Source organism: Ctenocephalides felis, unplaced genomic scaffold (assembly GCF_003426905.1).
Source record: "Ctenocephalides felis isolate EL2017-DRISC unplaced genomic scaffold, ASM342690v1 CF-g0.4_SCAFFOLD_01170, whole genome shotgun sequence".
NCBI classification, from domain to species: Eukaryota; Metazoa; Arthropoda; class Insecta; order Siphonaptera; family Pulicidae; genus Ctenocephalides; species Ctenocephalides felis.
In genome coordinates, this window is record NW_020537324.1 from 23723467 (window position 1) to 23750785 (window position 27319).

General features: G+C 28.8%; 1 pseudogene; it reads left to right on the forward strand.

The window, feature by feature from the left end:
- Window positions 1–470: 470 nt before the first annotated feature.
- LOC113368385 lies at window positions 471–21207 on the forward strand (annotated as a pseudogene).
- Window positions 21208–27319: the final 6112 nt, after the last annotated feature.

Sequence of the window (27319 nt, forward strand, 5' to 3'; positions counted from 1 at the left end):
AAGAATTTGAGCCCCTGGGGGCACAGAAATTCTAAAATATCTATATTAAGGACCACTCCATGTCGAAAACTGTGCAAAACCGTAAAGATGAAAAATTACACTGAAATATATATAGTATGTGTGTGTGCTGTGTAATATAGTTACTTATATGCAATAAAAAATTGATAGTTTCTATAAGAGTGTATATGTGCATGTAAATAAAAAAAATAAATAACATTTCCTTTCATCAGCACTTTAACGTCCCTTCTTTAGCATTCTGATGTAATAGTAATAAACCTCAAAAGCTCCTAAACATTTTACTATATTTCCCACACATGGTCCCCAAAATCGATTTTTTCCACCAACATTCCCAACCTGCCTCAAGGTGTCAAAAGATCTCTATCTCACACTCGAGTGCATGTAATAATATATTCCTGTCATCCGCAATGTTTAACATTCTGGTCTGTTTCCAGTGGTGGATTCGGTATAAGATGGAGAGCCTGTTACTGGCGCTCGTGGCAACATTGGCAATGGCGTCTTGTGGTGGGATGGCAAACCCTGAGGCGAAGCGTCTGTACGATGATCTCCTCTCCAATTATAATCGATTGATACGTCCCGTCGGCAACAACTCCGATCGACTCACTGTCAAGATGGGTCTGAGGCTATCCCAACTGATTGATGTGGTGAGTACCGGCAAGATTTCTACCATAACCGCTAATGTATTGCGCTGGACGCAACGGAATGCAAAAGCGGCGGACACATAACAATCGAGACTTGCACACTAGAGAGAAATTCGGATGAGGGCGATTTAAACTTTAAGCTGGTACAAGGTACCACGTGACCGTTGTAACACGGAAAATAGGATTTGCTATAAACAATAGCTCGTATTTTATTGCACCATAGTTATACTCTTTGTACACTTGACATTATTTATAACAAGTAGTGCATGACATCGTGCCTTAAAGAAAATTGCTGGACTTTCCATACCGTAATTTAAAATTTTTAAGAGCTCATAAATGAAAAAAATTTTTTTTTGAAAATTTTGAATTTTTTTTAATATTTTTGAAAATTTTGAAAATATTTAAAAAATATTAGTATTGAAATTTAAGGAAAATTTGTATTAAGGTGACCATATATTTTTTTGCTTGAAATCAGGGACGGATTATAAGGTTTGCGAGAGCGGGGGGGGGGGTATTGGTGAGCTAAAAATTTATATACACATTTTTCGGTTTAAATTTTCTAACTGAAATATACTTAAAAAAATGTTGCCATTCAAAACATTTTTGAAAATCCGGGACAATCCGGGACAATCCGAGACAAAACACCTATAACCGGGACAAATATTGCTTTTTAGAAAAAGCCGAGATGCAAGGCGGAAAATCGGGACTGTCTCGGCCAATCCGGGACGTATGGTCACCTTACTTTTATCAATTAATAAGCAAACTGTAATAATAAATGATAATTCAGTCTACAAATTGCATTTTTTTAAACTTTTTCTTCAAAATCTCCGAAATCGCATGCCTCTCCCCCTTTACAAAATTTTAATCAATTTTTCATTAAGTCAATACAAGTAAAATGTTTTTCGAACTGAATTGCCATTTTTCAAACTTTTTTCCCGTATTTCTGAAACGACTGGACTTGCCTTTCCTGAAAGCTAATCAGCATGTTAGAAGTTCTCATCATTAGGAGTCGAATGTTTTTCGAATCAATCGGTTGATGCGTGCTCTCGAAATCGCGGATAAAAATTGTATCCGCACATACATAAATACTACATACATAGACACACACATACATCCAGTTTTTGTTTAAGTTTTGTTTAACCAAAATAATCAAAAACCTTTGAAATGTAAAGATATACAACATATTTTTTTTCTATTTTATGCGATTGCTATAACTTATCCTACAAAACAATAAATCTAATTGTATACAGTATAACTATTTGAACAATTAAATAATTCCTGTTTTACCTTAGGATCAAAATAAACTTTTACAATTAGTTAAAAACCTATGAATGTTTGTTGATATTATATAGAAACATATGAATGTTTATTGATATTTTTTATTTCAGAATTGGTAAGTTTAATTTTAAAAACCTAGAATCTAATGATCAGTATATATATTTTTACTTCGAATTGAGTAAAATTTTTGTTATTAATTAATACATGATTATAGTATTATTATTAATAATATAATTACAAATAATAAGAGTATCAACTATGGCGTAAATTTTTATTTTTATTATTAAAATAATGTTTTTCAGTTAAGCGTAAGTTGTCCATACGTTCCGGTTTGACCGGATTTTCACCACGTGTTCCGAGTTTTCCTAAAAGAAAAATTTGCCCTATATTTAGATCTTGCCCCGGATTTTTCCGGGTTTTCAAAAAATATAGGTTTAAATTAAATCTTTGCTATTATTTGACAATAAAATTATTTGACAACGAGTATGCTTATATAAATAAATACGTCATGAATGAGAAATATCCCGGATACAAAATTCTAAAGGTGGGGTAAAATAGCATCTCAAATTCATAAATTTGAAGTTTTATTTTTAATTCGATGGAAATTAACAAAAGTAATTAAAACAAACGAGCAAGTGCTCATTTTTCCTAATGTTCAAAGATAAAAAACATAGAATAAGAAACCTATAAAAAATATTATATCATAGGGAAAATAATAGTATAACATGTAATCGAAAAGTTCTTACTAAAAGTCCGTATTTCTGATGAAAATATTGATTCATTAAAAAAAAATATATAAACTTAAATTTTATATGTCATTTTGAAATCATATTTAAGTTTTAGCATAACCCCCCTCCATCCCCCTCCCGGGTTAGCATAACTAAAATTTGCCGTCCCGGTTTTGACTTCAAAAAATATGGTTACCTTAGATTTAATTCATTGTAGGTCACATTCCTCATTGAAAAAAAATGTATATTTTCGCTTATTTGATCTCTTTAATTGTAACGTTTTCCTTTACACTTTTTCCATGCTATGGCTCTATTACTTTATTACATATAAGTGGGTGATGTGATGCCATACAGCAATTCAGTTCATACTATGTATTTTTAGAGCAAGTGATCACATCATAAACGAGATAGGTTCTGATTCCGCGATAATCCACCCGAATTACTAAATTCAGATATTAATTTGCATATAGTGTTCAGCCATTATAGAATTGTCGGATCAAGCCATTAAATTTATTGATCATAAACTAGAACTTAACAACCATATTAATATATTAGTTACAAAGCCATAACAGCGTGGAAGATCAACAGAACGTGATCCGGCGTGAATTGGGCAATGAATGTAATTGGTTTCCTACATACTGGCGGTGGTGGATGGTGCCTTGCGAAGTGGCGAGCCGTCCGATAGAATTTTTTGCAAGTCTAGAACACTTGATTGATGACACATCACGGCCACAACATTCGATTTTTTTTTTATCTTGGCATGAAATATTCAGAAGCAAACAGCGCGTCTCTATTCGAGCATCGGCATCGGCAGCCAACGTTTCGATATTTTCTTTAAGTGGCCATTCAATGTCTCGTCTCTGATCTGCCCTATTCAAATGCTCGTGGAAATTCTATTTCGTTTCACTTATCTGTGTGAATATCATTTATCAAGGCTAAGCGGCTTACGAATGTGTTTCATCCACGGTACAAATTTATCGAGCTGTATATATAGTTGTTTACTTCTTTTATATTTTATTGAAACGCTTTATTTGAATTCTGTGAAATCTTTTACAATCTTTTCAAACGTCTTTAAAATAAATGTCGCGTATAAAACTCGATATATAGCGATAATTCTACAAAATATATCAAAGAAGTTCACAAACTCTGGGTGTGAGTGGCATTTTACCTGAAAGCAAGTGCATGATTTTCTGATATTCAGAAATGGTTGTGTCGATCAATAAAACTTGAAATTGAATTGAATTTGTTTAAACTGTCTATGTAAAATTATCGAACTGTTTTTCGTAAGCACCTTCTGAAAGAAACCTAAACACATAATTTCGAAATAATATCTTCTGATAGAATAAAGAATTTAACTGTCAATTTCAAAGAAACCGCTTGATTATTAAATAAAAATAGTCAATTTATTGGTATTTCATTAAATCGTATTTTTAGTAACTAATATTAACATTAGTAATCACAAAAATAAGATAAATAAAAATTTTTATATATCTTTACGTTTCAAATTATTCTGAACATTTTGGCACACCATAGAAAATATGCCTGTATTAGTGTGTATGTATGCATGTATATACGTCTGGATATAATTATTCGTCTACAATTTCATGAGTACGGATTAATCGATTTTTGATTATGGATTCAACCGGATTTCCCTTTTTCTCATTATTGGAAACGTTATGAAATATTTCATCGATGTGACTTTTTATCAGACAGGCTCTCATTTTCTTAATTTGAGAAGAAACGCATTAAAAAACTTTGACATATTGACGGGGTTGATTGTCACAATTCTTTAACATTGAAATGGATCTTATTAATTGTTCAAGTGACTGACTATTTTTAGCACAGTTTCATATTTTCAGAATACAGAATGATTACTATATACAAGTAGTTGTAAAATGTAATTTTAAAATATAAAATAATGGTTATTATAGCCATTTTATAAATAATGAACTTAATTTAACATAAATGTATGTGAATCTATTAATATCGATCTCTCCACCAAAGAGCATTAATTTATACATTAAAAATTCAACAAACCGTCACGTTGAAAGTTTTTTTATATTTTTGATACCACATTGTATAATGAACATAATTTAATGTAAGTATATGTAAAAGATACTATAGTGACATCTATTAATAACAATCTCCATCAATGAGCATTAATTTTCTCTTCAACATTTCAACAAACCCTCGACGTTGTAAGTTTTTCTATATTTTTGTGACAACATCATAATAAACATAAATTAACATAAGTGTATGTCAAAAACACTATAGTGACATCTATTAATTTAAAGCCCTCGCGTTAAAAGTTTGTCTAATTTTTTAATACCACATTATAATAAGTAATAGATTATATCCTGCAATGCATTATAATAAGTAATATTGTTTTTTTTTATTTCAGAATTTGAAAAATCAAATTATGACCACTAACGTTTGGGTTGAACAAGTAAGTATTTTTAAAATACCTCTGATTGAACTTATTAATTGAATGTATATCAATATCCTGGTTTTTATTTTTACAGGAATGGAATGATTATAAGTTAAAATGGAATCCAGATGACTACGGAGGTGTTGACACTCTCCATGTTCCATCTGAACACATTTGGCTGCCAGATATAGTTCTTTATAATAAGTAAGTATCATTATTTATCCATCATTTTCAATTTTAGCAATCATCTTCGATGTTCAAAGAAATTAATTAATTCGCAGATAATTTAAAAACCAATATTATCGTTTGAAACTGGTACTTTACTTTTGTAATTCATTTTAATTCAAGATGAAAATCAATATTCATTCTCTTTGTTGGTGTTTACTTTATTCATCCTTTCATTATGCAGTGCAAACAATTTTCAATTTTTAAACTTCATGTAAACAGATTCCAAAGTCGTGATGTTAAATAAGGCAACTCCTAAATTATTTTGTATACTTTTCATGTAACAAGCTGGGATCTTTGTTGAAATTGATTATAATAATTATTGAATATTCAGATATTGTAGCAATATCCTGAATAATATTTAAAGTTACTTCATATCAATAGATACTTTTATACATTATATTCTGCAGATACAGAAATAATGTTATCATCATTCGGTCCTTTGGTTTTCTCGTCTTTGGTCTATTGGTTAATTTCGTTTGTTTGGTCAATTTTAGCTTTTTGTCTTATTTTCTTAAGTTGATGTATAATAAAATAAAAGGATAATTAAAGTTTGTGTCTACTTACGATAAGATCAAAGGTTTTGCCTTATAATAAATTCACTTATAATAAATAATATATAAATTATTAGTTGATTATAGCCACGTATATTGGGTATTACCTCAAATTTTATTAGGAGCGGAGTAGGAATCCAAAAATAGCTTAATTACTTAAGTAAAAACTGTAATAGAATGTCCCAAGTAAATAGATATAAAATAAGCTTTAAAATATTTCGTTTCTGTTTAGAATATCCAAAGACTTAAATTTTAGCATAATATCATAAATGAAGAAAATTTAAATTAAGTAATCCGTCAGTATTGTTCATAATGAAAATTATCGATGTTTCAAATAAGAAAAAACATTTATGGGTCCTTTTACAAATCGCACGGATTTTGGGTAAAATAAAATGTCACATTTCAGAATTGTCTGAAACTTTTTCTACAGATATTATATATAAAATCATTTAACATGTATTTTATGATTTTGTTAAATCGGTTGAATCTAACTATAAAATTTCTCTACTTTCAAATATTGTTGTTAACAAATTCCTAACTTTACTTGTTTTTGAGCCAGTGGTAGTGTCCCTTTTTACCCGCTGACTTTTAAGCCCCGCTCTCTCCTATAATTTTTTTTATAACATATTTTTCCCCAGAAACAAAATTATAATATATTTTTCAACCGACAAACAATAAGATGGACATTCGAAAGTGATAAATGAGTACAACAGTCTGAGACCTTTGACGTGAAAAGTGTGAATCGCGCTCGAAATTATTCAATATATTTGGATGTAACAGAGTCTCCAACAAATTGTAAAAAAAAATAATAGCGGAGTAAAAAAGAAAAAAATATGTTTATTTTTTAATCGATTCAAGCTGGGGTAACGGTAAGTAAAACCTTTGCAAACATTTAAGAGTTGTTATAGTTAAGAAAATTGCAAAACCATTTTTTTTTTAAATTATAATAAAGATAATTTCAATACAAGCTTGATAAAAAAATGTTGCTGGTCCGATCAGCACAAGTGGATATAATTAATTTAACGCGAGGGATGTTTGACATAAATTGAGCAAAAGATCCATATTTTAATTGCTAATATTTACGTAGAATAATTTTTCAGCAAAATCCTGAAATACGTGTCAAATGATTTTATATCATATCTGTAAAAAAAAAAATTAGACAATTCTAAAATGTCAAGGTTAGGTTGTTGTGCGGTTTGTAAAAGAATGATAGTAAAACTTATGATAGATAGATATTATTTTAGATTTATGAGCCGATTCAGCCGCACAACAGACCTAAGTTACGGCAAGGCCTTGTTACGAGTCAAATTTCATACATTATGCTACTGTCAAAATGTCATTTGTTTGCTATGCATTCAGGCGTTTCTCACATAAGCTGCAATGACACATATGTTATGAAGCTGGGTCAAAAAGACCCTGTTATGTAAGATTGTTTTTTGACATTTATGCTGTTTCTAGTTAGGTTTTTCTATTTGACAACCTGAGAAAAACGCCTGACTGCACAGCAACCACATGGCTTTTTTAATATTTAGTATAGAAAGTTTTTCATAACATAGCATTGCCATAACATTGGTGTGCTGTGCGGCAGAATCGGTTCATTAACTATTTTTTATTTTTTTTTATTGCGTACAATCTACCTACACAAAAATTTTAGATGATTTTAAATAATTTAAATCAATATGTATCTAAGCAAATCAAAGATGTATCTAAGCCTTCTTTTGCCTTCTAGTATAAAATAGTATCACTAAAAAAATTTAAGCTTTGCTTGTTTTTGAGATGATGGTAGACAGTTTCACTCACGGACTTTTAAGCCCGTAAGTAAAATATTTATTTAGATTATTAATATTTAAATTGTTATTACTATTAATTAATTTCTTATGAAGTTTAATTTATGTATCTCGTTCCCTAAGAAACTGTGGCTAAATAAAAGATAAACCACGTCCTATTTATAAAGCAACTGACTTCCCCATATACAAAAATGCGCTGATGCAGCAGATAGATGAAGCATTACATTAGATTAAAATCCGCATCAGAATTCAATGTTTTATCCGATGTCGCACTTTATCGTGGAAATCCTTGATAAGAAGCGATGTATTTGTCACTTTTCCGAGAAGCTATAGGTCGAAACGTTATATAAGTGATTTTGATTCGATTTCCCGCAGTGCCGACGGTAATTACGAGGTGACTATCATGACGAAGGCGATTCTGCATCACACCGGCAAAGTGGTATGGAAGCCGCCTGCCATATACAAATCCTTTTGTGAGATCGACGTCGAGTACTTCCCGTTCGATGAGCAAACGTGTTTCATGAAATTCGGATCGTGGACGTACGACGGATATTTGGTAAGTGCATCTTTATTTATTAATTATGACAATTTAATTCTATGATAATTTAATCTTATGACAATTTTATAAATTTTAAACATGTCACTTATGAAGTTATGTGTTTGTGCATTTGCGAGTAATTACTTGAACAAAATAGATCATGAAATGTTATCAATTGGAAATCGCATTGATTAGATTTTAATGCAAATTTGCTCTTTTCTTAGTACTAAAAACAATCCAAATGCTTTGTAATGCTATGTATCAAATCAAACGTTCTGATCACTATTTACGAATGAATAATAATCAAATTTATAGATTTATGACATTTTTAAAAATATTAAAAACTAGAATTAACGAGGAGCGGCATTTTACCAAAAGGAAAGTTGTATAAACTTTCAGATACAAGTAACTAATCGACTTAGGGGCAAATTCTCTAGTACATTAAACCTTAATAACCAGTGGTGTTGAGTCGTTCCGGCAAAAAAAAATGAAAAAAATCGCTACATACAGAAAATGATTTAATAAGTGAATTTTATAAATTATAATTCAACTAATTTTTATTAAATGTTCCTATTACTGTAATAAACTTACTTATATATGCACAAAATGGGCTTTAGAATAAATTTTGTTTCTTTCCTTTTTGAACGGAACCGGAACAAACATGAGAACCGGTTTTTAAATTATAGCGATCCGACAAAAAAAATATTAGCACAACACCACTAACCATAACTGACCATAACATTGCATTATTATGTTATACAAAAAATCTAACTTCTTGCATATGTTATTATGTACACCGGAAAGGCGGATTTATGTTATTATTAGTTGCACAGCAAATACATAGTATTTGAACTGTTTTTAGTTCCAAGAAAAAAAACATAACGCTATATGGTCTATTTTACCATTGGCTTCTTAATCAGAGAGAATTGAGATTTAGATAAGTTCTTCAGCTATATATTTTCAAAAAAATGTTTTGCTTGCACTAATATCTAATCAATGTGATTTCCAAATGGCATCATTCTAATCAACTTATAATATCTGTAATTGTAATAATTAAATTTGATTTATTTAAAACATTTAGTTTGACTGCGCGCTTCCAAAATATAATTTATTTAGGTGTGAACATCAACGGTGATCAGTACAAAACAACTAAAACATAGCATCAGTAATGTGTGATAATATATGTGAATTGTCACACTAAATTTTAATTTTAATCAAATTCAATTTAATATTGCTGTTCAGCATTAAATAAATAAATAAGAAATATGTGATAAGGGCACATTCTAACACATCATTCTAAGTTTTAATAAATTTATTTATTTTATTAAACCACTCTAAAAAATAATTAATATACAAAGAAACGAAGCATCCAATCTTCACTAAAAATTAATCAGCACGATTGTTGACTGATTTTTTAGAGAACTGTTTTTTTAAATATCAATTATTTTCAATATCAATTCAGGATTTTTAGTGAAAACATTGTCAATTTTTACTAATCTGTTGCTATTAATAAATAACTCGTTAATGGTAACACCTTATGTTTTTTTTAATATCTGCACCTATTCCAATTTTTGGTATATACTCAGAATATCAATTCAGTGATTCGACCATCGACAATAAAATTCTTTCGATTAATTAAAATTTTATCTTACACGAATTTTTTCGTCATAATTTCATATAAAGTTTTTATCGAACTGGTTTTTATCGAAATAATACACATCAGTACTTGATGAGTTTGATTGTTGGCTTTTAAATCCAAATTACTTTTTAATATTTTGAATTGAATTAATTTTTTATAAATGTTTTAAATAATATTACAAAAATATTACAAAAATATAATATGCTAATTTTAGTATATTATTTATTAGCATTGTGAAATTACAACAATATTTCAGTTTTTAATATTAGGAAAAAAAATTGTTTTATTCGAATAGATATTTACAAGTCACTTCTTCATATTATTACCAAAGCGCAAATGTATGAAAAAGACAATATAAACTTTCATAATTTCTGACAAAAGACAAATTACTTTATATTTTGAGTTCAAATTGGTTACAGTAGAAAGGTAGAATTTATTTCTCTCTCAATATTTTGTAGTTATTTGATATATTTAGTTTCCAAATACAATAATTTATAAAAAAGTTATTCATATAGTTATCTACCCCGTAAATATTTGATTCACAGTTTTAACCGAAGAAAACTCTTAAATAAATTAAAGATAAATTTAAACTTTCTACAAATAGAATTATTCAAGATATTCATATAAAGAAGACTTCAAATATAGTTTTCAGTATCAATAAAATCTTAACTTGGAACATAAAAATGAAATAAACATTTTGTTTTATTTTTGTTTTCAATATATCGTAGATAAATCTGGTTTATTTCGATTGAAATAAAGTTTACAATCTTCACATCGATAGAATCAAAAGTTATTTTCTCATCGCAATAATACATTATCTAATTAATTTGGAAAAATTAAACAGAATCCATTCCACTGATAGTTGAATATATTTTTAATATTCTGTAAAATATTAATGTCTACTTTATAATAAAATTATGCATAGTTGAAAAGTTTGTAATTGTATAAGAGTTCAATAATAATAGTACCTATACAATGTAAAAAATGACAAACTTATAAAAACTCAAACTTTACTGCTTTTCCGCAACATTCTATCGTGCAATATATGCTAAACTGTTATCAAACTATTTTGATTTATTAAAGTGAGTTTTATAAAATATCAGGACCATAAATGTTCTATCGATAATAAATTTCTATTAGAACTTATATAGTTGAAGCAGATAGATTTTACTACATTGTAAATTATAGATTTGCTGCATTATATGTATCTATGTCAATCGGATATGATTATGCGGTTGTTTATTATATATTACCTATTATAATTTGCTATTTGAATATCAATTTATTCCAACTGCGGTTAGACAAAGTCATAATAGTACAGAAATTAAATTCATTTTATAATTGACGCGATTTGTATTGGACGCTTTATGACATACGTTTTATTCATGTATCTATATTTCCGATATTGTATCTTTATTTTCCATTCTAACTTAGATTATAATTCTCATATTGATATTTATTTTTGCATAGTAATGAAGTGCCACCAGAACACTGATAGTACTGATCTTAAATATGATGAAAAAAAACTAAAAAAAATATTTTAAGTAGTTTGAAAATTATGAGCTTTTAGGTGTAACCCTGAGCTTTCGAATCACCTTTTTTCGTTAATGTTTTCAACTTTATTTTTTTTTAACTTTGGAATCGTAACCGTAAATAACATTTCAAGAACCACCGTAAAAACCGTATATTTCCCCAAGTATTCATGAATTTTAAGACTGTTCGATAAACTATTAATTCAAAATTTGCAAAATTTATCGAATTTAAGAAGGGCCCTCTTTTGAAAAAAGGAAACTAATTTGTGTTGGCATGTTTCATCAGAAGTTGAAGCATTTAATAAAGATAATACCGGTAATATACTTTATAATTTCAAAAAAGTTTGCTAGCGCATTTTGCTCTTTTACCGACACATAATTATATAGTCTTCAAAGTCAAATGGTCTTAATTGTAGAAAGCTTTTATTTAAACTATAGTTTTAGAAAGATTTCAGTTAAGATTTCAAAGTTTAAATTAACAAAAATCAACTACAATAACTGAAAAATGATCACAGTTTTGAAAGCTCCAAGCAGTACTTAAAAGCTCATAATTTTCAAACTGCACTCGATAGATTATTTTTTTATTTTTCTAATGATAGTTACTACTGATACTATTACACGTTTCGGTTTGACGTTGAGTTCTGGGACACACTGTATATGCACGTAAACAGTACATATTATGGTTGGTTATAAATTATAAAATTATAAATTATAAATTTAACAAAAAAAATTAATTATTACTTTTCCAAAATTTACAGAAGTTTAGAAATTCAGCTATTTCAAAATCGTTAAAAGTTTCAAGGGTTTAAATTAAATCGTTAGCACTAGGGCTTCCAATACCGTACAAAAATCTGAATACCGGTATTCGATATTTGAAAAATGAAATTCCGGGATCCCGGTTTTAATACCGGTATTGTCGATGAAAAATTAAATAGTTATATTTTTACTTACTTCAGTTGTTATATTGACATATTAACAAATAATATATGAAATCTAACAAATATTGTGCTGAAATGAGTACATATTATTTATTTATTACATAAGGAGTAGAAGTAGATAGAAACAAAAAAACGTGTCAGTAAAAAATATATATTTTTCTATGTTACATTTTACATTCTACATTTATAATAAGAATTAATTATTTATTAATATATTTAAGAAAAGAATAAATTATAATTCATGGCTAATGTTTTGCTTAATAAAATATGCTCTTAAGAAACATGAACAATCAATTGTTTGATCATCAAGCTCTTTCCGTCTTTCCGATTCTACACTTGTTGGTACAATTGTAATTAAGAAATTATACATATTTTGTAGGTTCATTCTTTTTATTCCTGTTTTTTCAAAAAAAGTAATTTCATCTTTTATTTTTTGTTCTAGACTTGGAGTTTTTTTTAACACACACACGGGTGAAGTATTTATTTTAATATTTTTAATTACACACCAACTTAATTAACTTTGGTTTATATACTCACTTATAAATATCATAGGTTCAAATTAAACACAATATTTACACAATATTAAACACACTATTCTTCATATAAACATTTATTTTCCCGCAACTTTAAGATGTTATCTACACGAAATTTACACAACTGCCTACTTAAAGTTACATTTCGGCTTCATATAACATTTTATTTAGTTTAAGGGAATTCCCTTGATTTTGAATATGATCAATAGAGTTTTTTTATATGTGTGAGTGCAAGTCAAGTTATTACCCGTTCGACTTTCTCGGGAATTACTGCGATGTGTGCAATTCATCGATAAAAGATTATTACAATGTTGACTATTCTTATGTTGAATGCAATAGAATTGAGAATATGATTCATTACGTGGTGTGTTTCTACTATATTAGTTAATAATATTAACTAATTATAACAATACCCTTCGCAAATTCTCAAATTGTTGTCAGTGACACGCAATTTAAACAACTGCCGTTCTTACTTATGTAAAATGATTTATGTATAATAAATAAATATCTCATCGATTGTATATTATGTTTAAAAATTATTGATAGTGAATTCGAAGTAGGAACGAGGCACGTAAACGCATAATAACTTTTGTAAATGAACCCTTTTATTAGCTGGCCGTCACACATAATATATAAACAATCGCTTTATCTTCCCGACACCGCTTGTCGCTTATCTCACTCAGCTGAAGCACACAATACATAGTTTGGAAACTAAAACTTGATATGTATTTTGCGTAAGTTGAATTTTTGATAGAATACTGGTAATACCGTAATGCCGGTATTATTTGCATCAATACCGGTATTGAATACCGGACAAAAATCATCCGGGATCCCGGTTTTCGGGATTACGGAATCCCGGTATTGTAAGCCCTAGTTAGCACTGATCGCTTTGTGTCGACGTTCTGTTCTATTTATGTATTTTTTATTATTATATAATAATAATTAATCTGTTCTAAAATAGACAACTAGTAATACTGTATGGGTTAAATAATGTTTTCAAAAGTACAAAATTTTCTTAATTAAAAAATATATCTCTAACTACATTCTGATTACTGAATGTCTCCTGAAGACAGATTGTAATTTATTGATTTATTAATTTAATGTTTTCAAATAGATTTTACTAATGAGTTATATTAATAATAATAATAGTTAATAGAAAAGTGAATAAACAAGACTCAATCAATCGAATTTAAAATGAAGGACATTGTCTAATATTTATAAAGTTAAAATTATTTTTTAGAGTATATGAGCGAGCTTTGAAACTTTAGCTAGAATTAAAATTAAAATCCGAATTATTTTCGATATTCAAAAAAATTACAGACAGACACACAAAACACGCACACACATCCATTTTTTCAGGTATGCCAAAATGTTCAGAAACCTGTGAAACAAAGATAGGCAAAAATTAGTTTCACTAATTTGGCCTAAAGGCTTTCTTTTATTAATATTTAAATCACAATCTGTTTTATAATCAAAAGACATTTATTAATTATTCTGAAACTATACAAAGTTATGTTTTTAGAAAACTACCTATTGGTAAGTTTGATGTAAATGGCTTAAGGAAGTATTCTAGTGTAGAGCAATAAATTTTAGGTAATTTTTAAAGTGTGGTAAAAGAAAGCAATGAATGTTTTTACTATCCATTTTGTTACCACTTGTTTATTAATATTATTAAAATATCAAACAAAAATTTAAAAAAAAGTTGAAAATTGAAAAAACTGGCGGATGCTAAAGTGGGGGGTCTCAAAAAATTGGCACCTCAGTCTTGCCATGATTTCAGCCCTTATAGCCATCCGAAATAAAAGAAACAAAAAAATTATTAATCTACAATGATGTCGCAATCGCCCGAGCTAGCGATGTGTAAAAAAAAATTCTGCACTAGAATACCCCCTTAACAGTAACACAATATCGTACATCACATCTACTAACTACATCATTAACTTTTGTATTACGAGTATTTCTAGTTTAGCAATACATTTTATGTCTCGTTAAACAAGCACCTAGTTCAATAAAATAATTTGCATCATAAAAAGTTTAGTCTATAAAATATTTCTCACTTTGAAAATGTTTTTCTATCTAATCCAACAGATTGATCTGCGACACTTACAACAGACGCCCGATTCGGACAACATAGACGTCGGGATCGATCTGCAGGATTACTACATCAGTGTGGAATGGGACATAATGCGCGTGCCGGCCGTTAGAAATGAAAAATTCTATTCGTGTTGCGAGGAGCCCTATCCCGATATAATCTTCAACATAACTCTCCGGCGAAAGACGCTGTTCTACACGGTCAATCTGATCATCCCATGTGTAGGAATTTCGTTTTTGTCCGTTTTGGTGTTCTACCTCCCGAGCGATTCCGGAGAAAAAATCTCTCTGTGTATTTCGATTCTGCTGTCTCTGACTGTGTTCTTTTTGCTGCTGGCCGAAATTATACCTCCTACGTCGCTCACGGTACCTTTGCTGGGAAAATATCTCCTCTTTACTATGATGCTGGTCACGCTCTCTGTAGTGGTGACCATAGCAGTGTTAAATGTAAACTTTAGGAGTCCTGTTACGCATAAAATGGCGCCGTGGGTGCATAGATTATTTGTGGAACTGCTGCCAAAAGTTTTGTGTATGCAAAGGCCGAAAAAAGATGACAACGGGCAAGAAGACACGCAAGATGATAGGCCGTCGGAAGTGTTAACGGATGTCTTCCATGTACCATCAGAAATCGATAAGTACGTGCCGTACGGCGGGAAGAGGTTCAGCGCGGACGAGTTCGAAATACCAGGTAGGATATAATATCTTAATATTTCTATTACACATATTTATTGGGGTGGTTTTTAATATTGATTTTTCGAACTTTCGAAGATTTTTTTGAATTTATTTGCTCCTAGGGGCTCAAAATGCTTCTAAATTAATAAAAAAGAAATGTTGAAAGTTTTAGCTCTTAATATTATTTTCAAGTTAGTCTGCACTCCAACCAAAGCTTCTTATAGAAATAACATGGGAAAAAATCCATTTGTCTAGAATTTTATAACCCAGCAACAAATTAATCAAAAGTAACAATTCGTGTCATGTTTTATTGAAAATTCGACGCTCTGCAACAAAGGTTTCTTATAACTTTTCGATTCTATTGGCTTAGGAGTTATTCGTTTCTATTGGCTTAAGAGTTATTCGAGCTCAAAGTTAAATTATTCTACAAATACTTATTACATAAAACACTTATTTCATAAAAAATATCAATATTTTTTGTTGTAAAATTTTTATGTATGATCAAAATAAGCAATAACTTAATATTCGGGCACAATTGCATCAAAAACATGATATTCTTCATAAACTTACTCTAACATAAATACGTTTCAGCAGTGATATCAATTTTTACTTGAAAATTGTAGATTTATATGTTTCCAATTGGAAATAGCTCATTTCGGATACTGTGATTTGAAATAGAAATAAAAATATCCCGTTTAACCCAGCTCATGGACCTGCCCAAGGACAGTACTATCTATTATAAATACCTATATTACATATACGTTATGTTTTTATATTGAAAGGTACACCTACCTATATTTCAAGTTTTTTAGGATTTTTTGTGCGATTCCTTACTGTCTACGATTTATATTCCCGGCAAAATCATCTATTATGAGATTTTTTTGTTGTAGGCTAGCTATTTACAAATGTTCTGGAGTTACTTGTTCTGTATATTTTTATTTAAATAACATTAAGCAATTACTGATTCATTTTAAAAATAGATGATGATTACACTTAGATTCATTTTAAAAATAGATGTAATTGCGACTTGTAAATAGTTTACACCGTACCGTTATATAAATATATGTTAAAAATAATTTGAAGTCTGAAGACAAAGGAGTAGTTACGTCTTTTTTAATTTGATAATACAAATGAGGTTTCCAAGGCAAAACAATATGTTTCCAAGACAAAATAGCCCTCTGCCGTCATTGCTGCATCAATAAACTTTTACTTACAATTTTACACACTATATGACTGAAGTTCTGATTGCTTTTCAAAAATGATAAAAAAATAAAAGTTAATTAGTATTAATCCCAATTTGAATTTTACTCAAAATGACAATGACAATTCCTCCAAACGGAAATAATAAAGATTTTATACGTTTCTTCAATTTTTGTTTGATGTAATTCTCTAATGATTTTTTTTTGTTAAATTTATATATATATATATATATATATATATAATTGTATTTGCACCTGTTATGTACAGATTATTATTATTTGTATGCCAATTTCCTATCCATTCAAACAATTTAATATGCTTTTAAAGGACCCACAATAATGAAAACAAGGTTATTGTGTAAGGGGCGCTCAGCCTATGTATACGACAAGGTATTCAATATTTTTAGAAGTGGAAACTCAATACCCTATATTAAAAACATGAATCGTTTTGCATAATACACTTAAAGGAAATGTTGGATATTTCAGCAGCGTATTATATATCTTGTACTCCTGTATCATATAAAGTAGGGTGTCAAATTCTATTCGGCAAAATATGGTGCCACGATTAGAATAACCAATTATATTTTGCATTAATTTGAAATCATTTGAATTTTAAATCAAAATGTTAAATAAAAGTTTTCCATTAATACTCATGTATTGAAATGTGTTTTCTTCAATTATTTTCTTATTCTTATTTTCTTAATCTTAATAATAAAAATTTCATTTATACGTGTAACTATTAACCAGTTAACTTTGATTGACGATTTTAGCCCTGCAAATAATCCGAAAAAAAAAATTAAATATATTATTAATTTAGAATAATGTCGCTACCCTATGGACAGTTCAAAAAAAAATTCACAAATTAGCGAATGACTGAAGAAAATAAATATTTTTTGCAACCTATTTTTAAATTCTTGATTTAAAAATTAAGAATAGTAAATATCGAATTACGGATAAATGTAGTATATATTGAAGAGAAGTCTATAAAGAAAAGTCTGTAAAAGTTTCAAGACGTAAAAAGACAGTTTCGAGGAAAACACCTTTAAAGTTTCGCAGAGGAAGGAAATAGAAGATTATCGTGGTCAAACAGCTTTATCTCCGGCAATAATTTGAAACCTCTTGTGCACATAATATTCTTGAATAGTTGAACTTTAAAAAATTCAACAAATCGATTTAACAAAATCGATTTAAATATATTTAATTTTAATAATTTAAATTCTAGACTAGAACAGCTCCTTAAAGAAAAGAATTCATGTCATTATATAAAATATTTAATCACTTTTAGCCGATTAATTATAAAAAATAAAAATATTTTTAAAATAATATACCGTTTTCGAATTCCTTTATCTTTTCTCATCCAAAACCATATTATTATTCTATTCCAGGTTTGCCTCCCCCTGCGCTACATCCAAAATTCCCAAGTACCCACAGGTCGTGCAGATGGGGCAGGTGTCGTAAGCGGAGGATCTCCCTTACACAGGTTAGGCTGCGTAGAAGACGAAATGTTTGCAGATGCGGTAAACCTGGATGGAGCGACGTCTGGTGAGAGTAATGGTCCTATGGACGATGATCAGTGTTTGGACAGAGAGAGCCCGGTTTTCGATAAACCCATTGTGCGGGAAATGGAAAAAACCATCGAGGGTTCGAGGTTCATAGCTCAGCATGTCAAGAACAAGGATAAATTTGAAAGTGTAAGTTAATATAATTTTTTAAATATTATAATATAAGTCATTCTGAAGAAATCTTGTAAAACAGTTGAAAGGTGATTTTTTAAAATCTCAAACATATCCATATCATCGTTTTCAGACAATATACTGACTAATCAGTATACATGTCAAAATCAACCCGCTATGCAGGTGGAAATTGTTTTAAATGTTACCATTTTTATAAAATTATCAAAAGTAAATTGATTCTATAAAAGCATGTCCTTCAATGACCACAAATTTTTATCAAACAAATTGCATAATCTACACAATGAAATCAAGTTTACAGCCGGTACAGAAGATTGTTTTGAAATCGGTGCCGTCCCGTAAGGGTTAATATAGAATTTGTGATTATTATTATTATTGAATATATTATCATATTTTAATTAAGTTAGATTACATTTTATATACACAATTTGTTATAAATATTGTTTATATATACAGACAGAATTAACTTTTAATTAAGTTAAATTAAATCTTATATACAGACATCGCTATGATTACGTTGCCATAAAAACGCTATGCTAAAGTCTATTTAACCGGAGAATTAGCCATAATTTATATTTAGTAAAAATGAATAAGCCTTTCATACCTATTAAGTCCCAATTCGGATAATCTTCAGTGAATAAAACACGCTGAATATAGTCAACCCTCCGATAATACGGTAATCAGTAACCGCGGTTCTCATACTACACAAACTGAAATTGCGATAGCGGATAGCCCTTCGATAACACGAACCTCCTACAACATGGTTTGTATTAAATAGTCCATAAGATCCTTCCGTGCAACCTATAAATGAGTTTAGTAACTAATAATACCTTTACGTTATTACTAATTTACTGATTACCTTAGTAACTAATAATACCTAATAATAACTTTTACAGTAATATAATTTTTTATATCGGCTCTTTTCTCTTTTATATCAGTTTTATATACACATGCCAGGTTATATCATAGCGAATTTATATCTGACACTATCAAATATGACTTCGTGATCAATACGTTAATCTTTCAAAAAAAAAATTCTGAATAATTTTTTTTGTTAAAATACGTATTTTTGTTTAATTTTCAATATATTTTTTATTATAACCATATATGAATTCTTCAATTAAGAAATAAATTATATGTTTTATATTATATTATAAGCTGACCATACATCTCGGTTTGGTCGAAACAGGCCCGGATTTTATCTTGTGTCCCAGTTTTTTTTTAGTTTGTTCTGGATTGTCCCGGGTTTTCAGAAAGTATAAGTTTAAATTGAATCTTTTTGAATTGAACTGAATTACCTAATTGACAATAAAGTTGTAACTACTCATCAAATATCTGAAAATAGTATATACAGCTTATATGAAACAATAGATTGTGAATGAGGAAATTATTGAAACTGAAATAATCTGAGACTGAAATAATCGAAAACATATAATCGAATAATAAAGTTTTTACTAAAAGGCAATAATTCTGCAAAAACTGATTTATTTAAAAAGTGACAATTTTAAAATAATACTAGAATATTTATTCTTATGCCTTTTCTGTCCCGGATTAGCATAACTACAAGATGCCATCCCAATTTTGATATTAAAAATATGATCGTCTTAATTATATGCTTATATGAGCGCCCTTCAATTCAATAAAACCAATTTATAATTTATCCAGTTTAATTGGTCTCCATATAACGCTATACAAACGCTGCGATTTGTACTAAATCTAAGTTTCTCATAGCACGGTTTCCATACAACGCGATAGCAAGTTTCTATATAACGCGGTACATATTAGCCTGGATTGGACGTTAAACCCGAATTTCTCATGTTGCACGGTTTTCATATCACACGGCGCGCAGTCTTTGCGATATCGGAGGTCTGACTGTAGATATATGAAAAAAGAACGTATTTGTTTCCAAACAGGAAATCCAAATAGATCACAATACTATTCATGATTTGTATTTATTAATATAAAAATGAGAAAATTTCTGTCTATAAAATTTTCAATAATTACAGTATGGTTTTCTCTTCTTCCATAATTAAATTACTTAAAGTAGATGTCATTTATGCTTAATAAGGGCTTGCCCGTAGGTAAGCGGTTAAGAGCGACGGGACTTGTTTTAGAGGTCTCATGTTCGATACCCACTTCGAGCAGCCTGTTGTCAGGCAACATTGACAACGATTTTCACTTGGAAATGTAGATAGCAATACGTTTCCAAGTGAAAATTGCCCGCATCCGGCATTGCTGCACCATACTCGCTCTATTACAGAAATTGTAAAAATAATTTATCATACAGAGATGTGACAACAGTTTGGGTTGCCATCAGCACAACAGCTTATAGGACTATTAAGTTCTGATTGCTGTTCAAAAATAAAACAAAAAAAATTTTTTTTTGCTTGCTTGTGTTTTCTCATTGGTAATCATATATCACATGAAATAAGTTTGTATGAGTTTTACGTGTATTCAAATATCTTATGCCACTTTAAAGATTGGAATTATCAAAATCTTTTATTTTTTCAGGTGGAAGAGGACTGGAAGTACGTGGCGATGGTGCTGGACCGTCTGTTCCTGTGGATTTTCACGTTGGCTTGTATAGGCGGAACGGCGCTTATCATTTTACAGGCACCCTCTTTGTACGACACGACACAACCTATAGACATTTTGTATTCAAAAATTGCAAAGAAGAAACTTGAACTGCTTAAAATGGGCACAGGGGAACTATGAGATACGGCTCCAACATGGCTAGAGTACTTCATGCAATTGATGAACTGATCGACTCTGCCTGATGGAGGAACCGTGTTAAAACACTAAACTAAGTAAATTTTATTGTTGTAAATAAATTCAGAGCGAAAACGTTCGTTAACAATCGTGTGATCAAGATGGAATATTATGATAATGAACTTGTGAGTTAGTGAAAATTAAAACAAAAAGTGCCAACCGCGGATATGATAAATAAATAGTGTTATTTTCTGTTATTTCGATTTGTGTACATATATGAAATATATCTATTGCAGTATTTACCAAGTAAGCGATATTCTCAAGAAGAGCATGATACAGCGAATGGTTCACAGGATATGATGAAATAAAAAATATAAATTTGTTACCACCAATTTTAAACTACTAAATTGACGCCATTAACAAAACGTTTCGTGACTTTTGACATGGTACCTAGTATCTAGTATCTAGATTTATACGGACACCACACAGGTTATAATGTTAAAACCCAATATTATTAATTTTTAGTTAACTGTTGCACCAAACGAAATGTATTAATTGTATTCCAAACGTGCATATATATTTACATGCACGAGGAAAATGTATTATAGCTTCGATTCAAAAAGCTGATCATAGTAAATGTACTTAGAGCTACCTCTGTTTATAAGTTTTCTATGACATCGACATAACTGTACTGTTAAAATATATCATAACATATATATAATAATATGCCAGAATAATACATTTTACCATCATGTTTAATAGAAGTTATATGAATGTATATGCATGGTACACGTAATTTATAAGTGTTTATAATAAAAAAATCACAGTATCAATTTAAAGGCTTCTGAACTAGACTACCAGGGAGTACACGTAATCAATAATAATGGATAATTTTGTATTAGTTTTGTTCAGTCAAAAATTAATCTGAATATTTTTATTTATATATTTAAAAATTTAGTTATCATATAAAATATTTTTGTTAATTTACCAGACAAAAGAAAATAGCCAAAATGGAATTTTGTATTTGGGTACTAGTGAACATAATATCACATTTGTATTATTTTTTATATATTATGTAATATCGTATAAACAAATGCAGTTATGGTAAAAATATTTTTTATCGTTTAGTTGTCTATAATATGAAAAAATTCTAAAAATAATTTCTATAAATTCAAATATAAATTTAAAGATTGTTCATTAAAATCATATTGAATAGACGCAAGAATGCAATACAATTTGTAGTTGCTTGGCGATGATTAAAATTAAAAACAATGATTTTGAAATAAATTTAAATAATTTATGAAATATCTAAATTTGAATATGAAATTCTATTCAAAATGTGGCTATTTTCCCCTGAAATTTAATGGATTTTATATAAGATTTTTTTTTATTATATTTAAGATCACATTTGATCAAAATAATCAACAAATTCAAAAAATATTGAAAGACTTTTTCAACATAATAAGCATATGCCAATATATACATCTTATATTTGGATAATAAAAAGTGAAGTATTTGTATTTGTATATCACAAAAGGTTTAATATGTTATATAACTAATGGTTGCAAAATTATTCACGTCTTAATCATTACCAGCTAATTTAATTCAATACAATTAAGAAATATTAGATTGGGAACCACAAGAATATTTGATGCATTTGTCTGGTAACCCAAGGTCATGTGTTCAGAAGCCTTCAGAAGATTATATAATTTTTGTTATTTTTTCAAATGACCATATCGTATATAAATGTCACGATAAAGTTAATCGAAACATTATCAAAAATATCAAATTGTTATAAATATCTAGCTGCATTTTACATCATGTAACGATGCATTTAATATGACATTGCCAAATCTGTGTACACGCTGTATAGTAGTCAATTTTTACATCAACTCACGCTCAGAAGAACAGGAATATTCTATCGACCATAAATAATCAGTAAATATTGTATAAACGCATATTTAGTTTTGTCTACAGAGACAATCTAATATAAGAGCTCATTCTTTGTATATTATGATAATAATGTTTGCATTTTAATAATTGTTAGGAAGCAAAGGGCATTGTTGCAAAATTTTCATCTCATAGCGTCATTCCATTGGAATAAAAATCATTTTGTTGTTTGTTACGACAATCATAGGGAAATTTTGTAACTATGGGACTTACCTTAATTGTTCAATTGACACATGGTAATTATTTTTCACAATCATTGAAGAGGTGAAACGCCTACACAACACTTTTTTTTTGGTAATTATATTGAACACTTCTACACTTCATATTCTGCACTACACTACACTAAAAATTATACTACCAAAAATAGTAGTCACTCATTTAGTTGGCGTGGCCATTGTAAACATCTACAATGCAATATGTCTTCAGCCGGACATGACACGAGCGAAATTGGTAAAACTTCTTTTAAGTATTACCATGAGGTATATTTGGTACCTTTTTTGGAGATTGGTAATAGTGACATAATTTGATTTTCAAACCATCATGTTGGTACAAAATAAATTGTACTTGCATCGTCATTGCAGGTGAACGATGTGGTGAAATAACATCGAGGTAGTTTTATATAAAGATCCGATTTTAGGTCTTCGTTTTTTACCATTGCACTATCGAGTGAAGTGAATATTTTTAAATACAAAATTGCATATTTTGGTAATGGCTTGGAAAAGTGATCGCTATGCTAATAGCGTTGAAATGACTTTTTTTGTACCATTTTAAAAATATAATTTACATTGTACGCGTCTTTTTTCCATATGTTGTTAGTATCGTGAATATTGTTATTTGTATCATTGATTATCATGATATTTTGAAATAGTTTTTATTACCTGGAGAGTATTAACAACCTACTAAAAAAAAACAATTACAAAATATGCAATCAAGGCTACCTAATTTGGATGTCCACTATGTCAACAAAAGGATCCATTTGGCGAACTGGTAATGATTATAATTATAATTATATTATATATATATATAGTATTTCCTCTGTCAGATGACTCTCCTGTCATCTCGCGGATTTTTTAAACCTATTTTTTTTTTAAATATTCCCTAAATTATTGTTTCCAAATTGAAATCACCTATACAGTATATACAAACGAACGTATATATGGGCTTGTCAAATTGTATGAAGTCGAAAAGGTACACCGCGACAAAATTCTGTTTCTATGAGTCATTCTATAAAACTATGCCGAAAAAACCGTAGCTCAAAAGTGAATTTCGAACCAGCGAAATTTTCAATAAACTTTTTTTCATATAGTAAATGCAACATCAATTTGTGAAAAAATCAGGTTTACGTTTTGGTATTAGATGAAATTTTGCATGAATTTGGAGTTTAAAATCCAAACGTCTCCCTTAAATATTATAGGCATATAAGAAAAAAATTGAATACTCTGGCGTGATTCGAACGTGCAAACTTTGGCAAAAAAGTTAGATATCGCTTTAACCACAGAGTCATCCTGACATCTGGATAGAAGGCACTGTAAGCGCACGTAGACAATAATGTAATGTAAGCGCAATTATGTGGTTTGTTTTGACCATCAACACTATTACCATACGAAGTTATATCAAAATCCCAGTCGAGTTAACCTGAGTTTCTTATAAGTTAATATTGAAATATAACTAGAACAAACTATATTAAAAATTCTGCTGGCTAAAAATTTACTATGATCATTATGTCATTTCATCAGAATCTTTTGGAATGACCCATAAAACCAAAGTTGCAAAGTAACCAAACAATTTAACCCGCACTTATATATGTATACTTACTTGGCCATTTCACCATACGTTGCAGAACTAATATTTTATATTTTTCATTAATTTTAAACCGACAGAAATTGAACGATTAAGGTGAACCAAAAATACTGTCTATTAAGAGACAAAGGTAGATTAGAATTTACTCAAAAGTATTTCTGAAATACTCAAAGTATTACGTAAACTTAATAATAGATAATAAATAAATAGGTTTGTGCAGTCGATTACCAATATCTCCACTGGATTGTTACTGATTTTAAAACAGATGGCAAATCCGCAAGGCAATCTTTTGGAGACATAAGTACGATGCCCATTACCACTTTGTTGACTATATATAGTAGCTAGATATTATTATTCGGTTTCATGTGGAACTTTAAAAAAATGTTAAATAGTGTTTCCGAGAAAAAAACAGGTGTTAACAAACATTTTGCAATTCATTTTGTATTACCTAGGATTTTACATTTTGTAAATTGAAGATCAACCGCGTTGCGACCGCTTTTTCAATAAACATAAATAAGTAAAATTATTTGTACAAATATTAATATTCATACATTTATCATATAATGCCAAAAATATAAAAGTAATGTTATTTCTAGATGATGAGATCATAAACGCATTTTTTTAGAAATAATTATATTCTTCCAATTTTAGCTTAGTTGAAAAATTTCTTCATAATTTTTATTTTATATTAAAAATATTTTTTAATTTACAGCATTTTCAATGCTCAATTCAATCGTAAGTCACGTATCATATTTAACCATTTAGTAATTTATATTACGTAAAGCTAATATTTCAAACTAATAGATATATACGGGTTTATATTTGTACTTTAAATTTTTAGATATAACATATTTGTATTAACTAATTTAGGCCTTCAATTTGAGATTGATGTATAATATAACTGTAATGGAAGACATCTTATCTTATTAAGGATAAATCATATATCCTATTTGTTATGAAAGTTAATTTATTGGTATTCATGTTTAAATATTTATTCTATTATCTGATATTTGGAGTATGATATATACAAGAACAATCAATAATATATAGTATTAAAAAATACCCCAAGCTCATATGGTTCGAAATAATATATTATTCGCTGTTTTGATAAAGGAGCGAAAAGTATCGTTTGATTTTCTCAAAATATTTTAAGCTGGTTCATATAATTTTTAAATACACTACAAAATAATAAGTGAACATAAAATGTGTTAAGATTTTCGGACAATATTGCAACCAAAACATGCTCAATTAATATAAACTAGTAAAAAACCATTGGAACTGTTGATTTGAAAAAATCATTTATTTCTACCCACATTTATTTCGCAAAATTTATTCCTACAAATCTTGAAATTAACATTATCTAAGTTGATTTCAAATCAAACGTATCGTGTAATTTTCTCATCATATATTATATTTTTTTTTTAAAATAATACAAAATGCTCAAATGAAATTTTATAAGATTCACTAATCACTAAGTAAAAAGTCTTGGACAAAATTTAAACCGAGTCATGTCTAAATAGCATGAATAATTAAAAAACGCATAGTACACCATACACATAATTTTATGTAAATCAATGCTCAAACCTATCGGTAATTTATAAAATGAACCTTCAAAATAATTTGAGAAAATGTTTTATTTCTTCCTATATAAATTTTGCAATTTTATTCAAATAAATCTTGAAGTTGACATTATGCACGTTGATTTCAAATCGAACGTCTTCCAAGATTTTCTCATTTAAAATTTTTATTGGAGCAATAATTTGTAAATGATTTGCCTACAAAATGCTTCATTAAAGCCTAAGGGAATATCGTGATTAATTTAAAATAATTATGCTACATAAAATGCATACATAATTAAACACTCCTTATAAAATATTATCTATAATCTCTAATTAATTCGTTTAGTAAATAATAATTATTTAGGAAGTTTTAACGATTTTCTTCTGAATGCTTGTTCGTGTTAATTAATATTCTTTGTAAATATACATTTCATTTATTGTATTATAGATCTTAAAGTTAAATAACAATGAGCTAAGTTTATGTACATACCGTTGGCTTCTTATATGTATATTCTTGTTATTATGTATTAATGTTTTCAACAGTCTAATGTTCATAATAGTTCTTTCAACGATAATCATTCTTGTTTAAGGACATGAGCTAAATCTGTGTATTTAATAAAAGAAATAATTGTATAAAAATTTAATATATAAGTATTAACATTGAATAACTCAAAAGTGATATTTGAAACGATTTTTTTGGTTATTATTATTAATATATTGTTTGCTAAACAATAGAATTTGACGTAGAATTTACAACGTAACACAAAACTTAGAGTCAAAGATTGCACAAAAATAAACAACAAATTAAA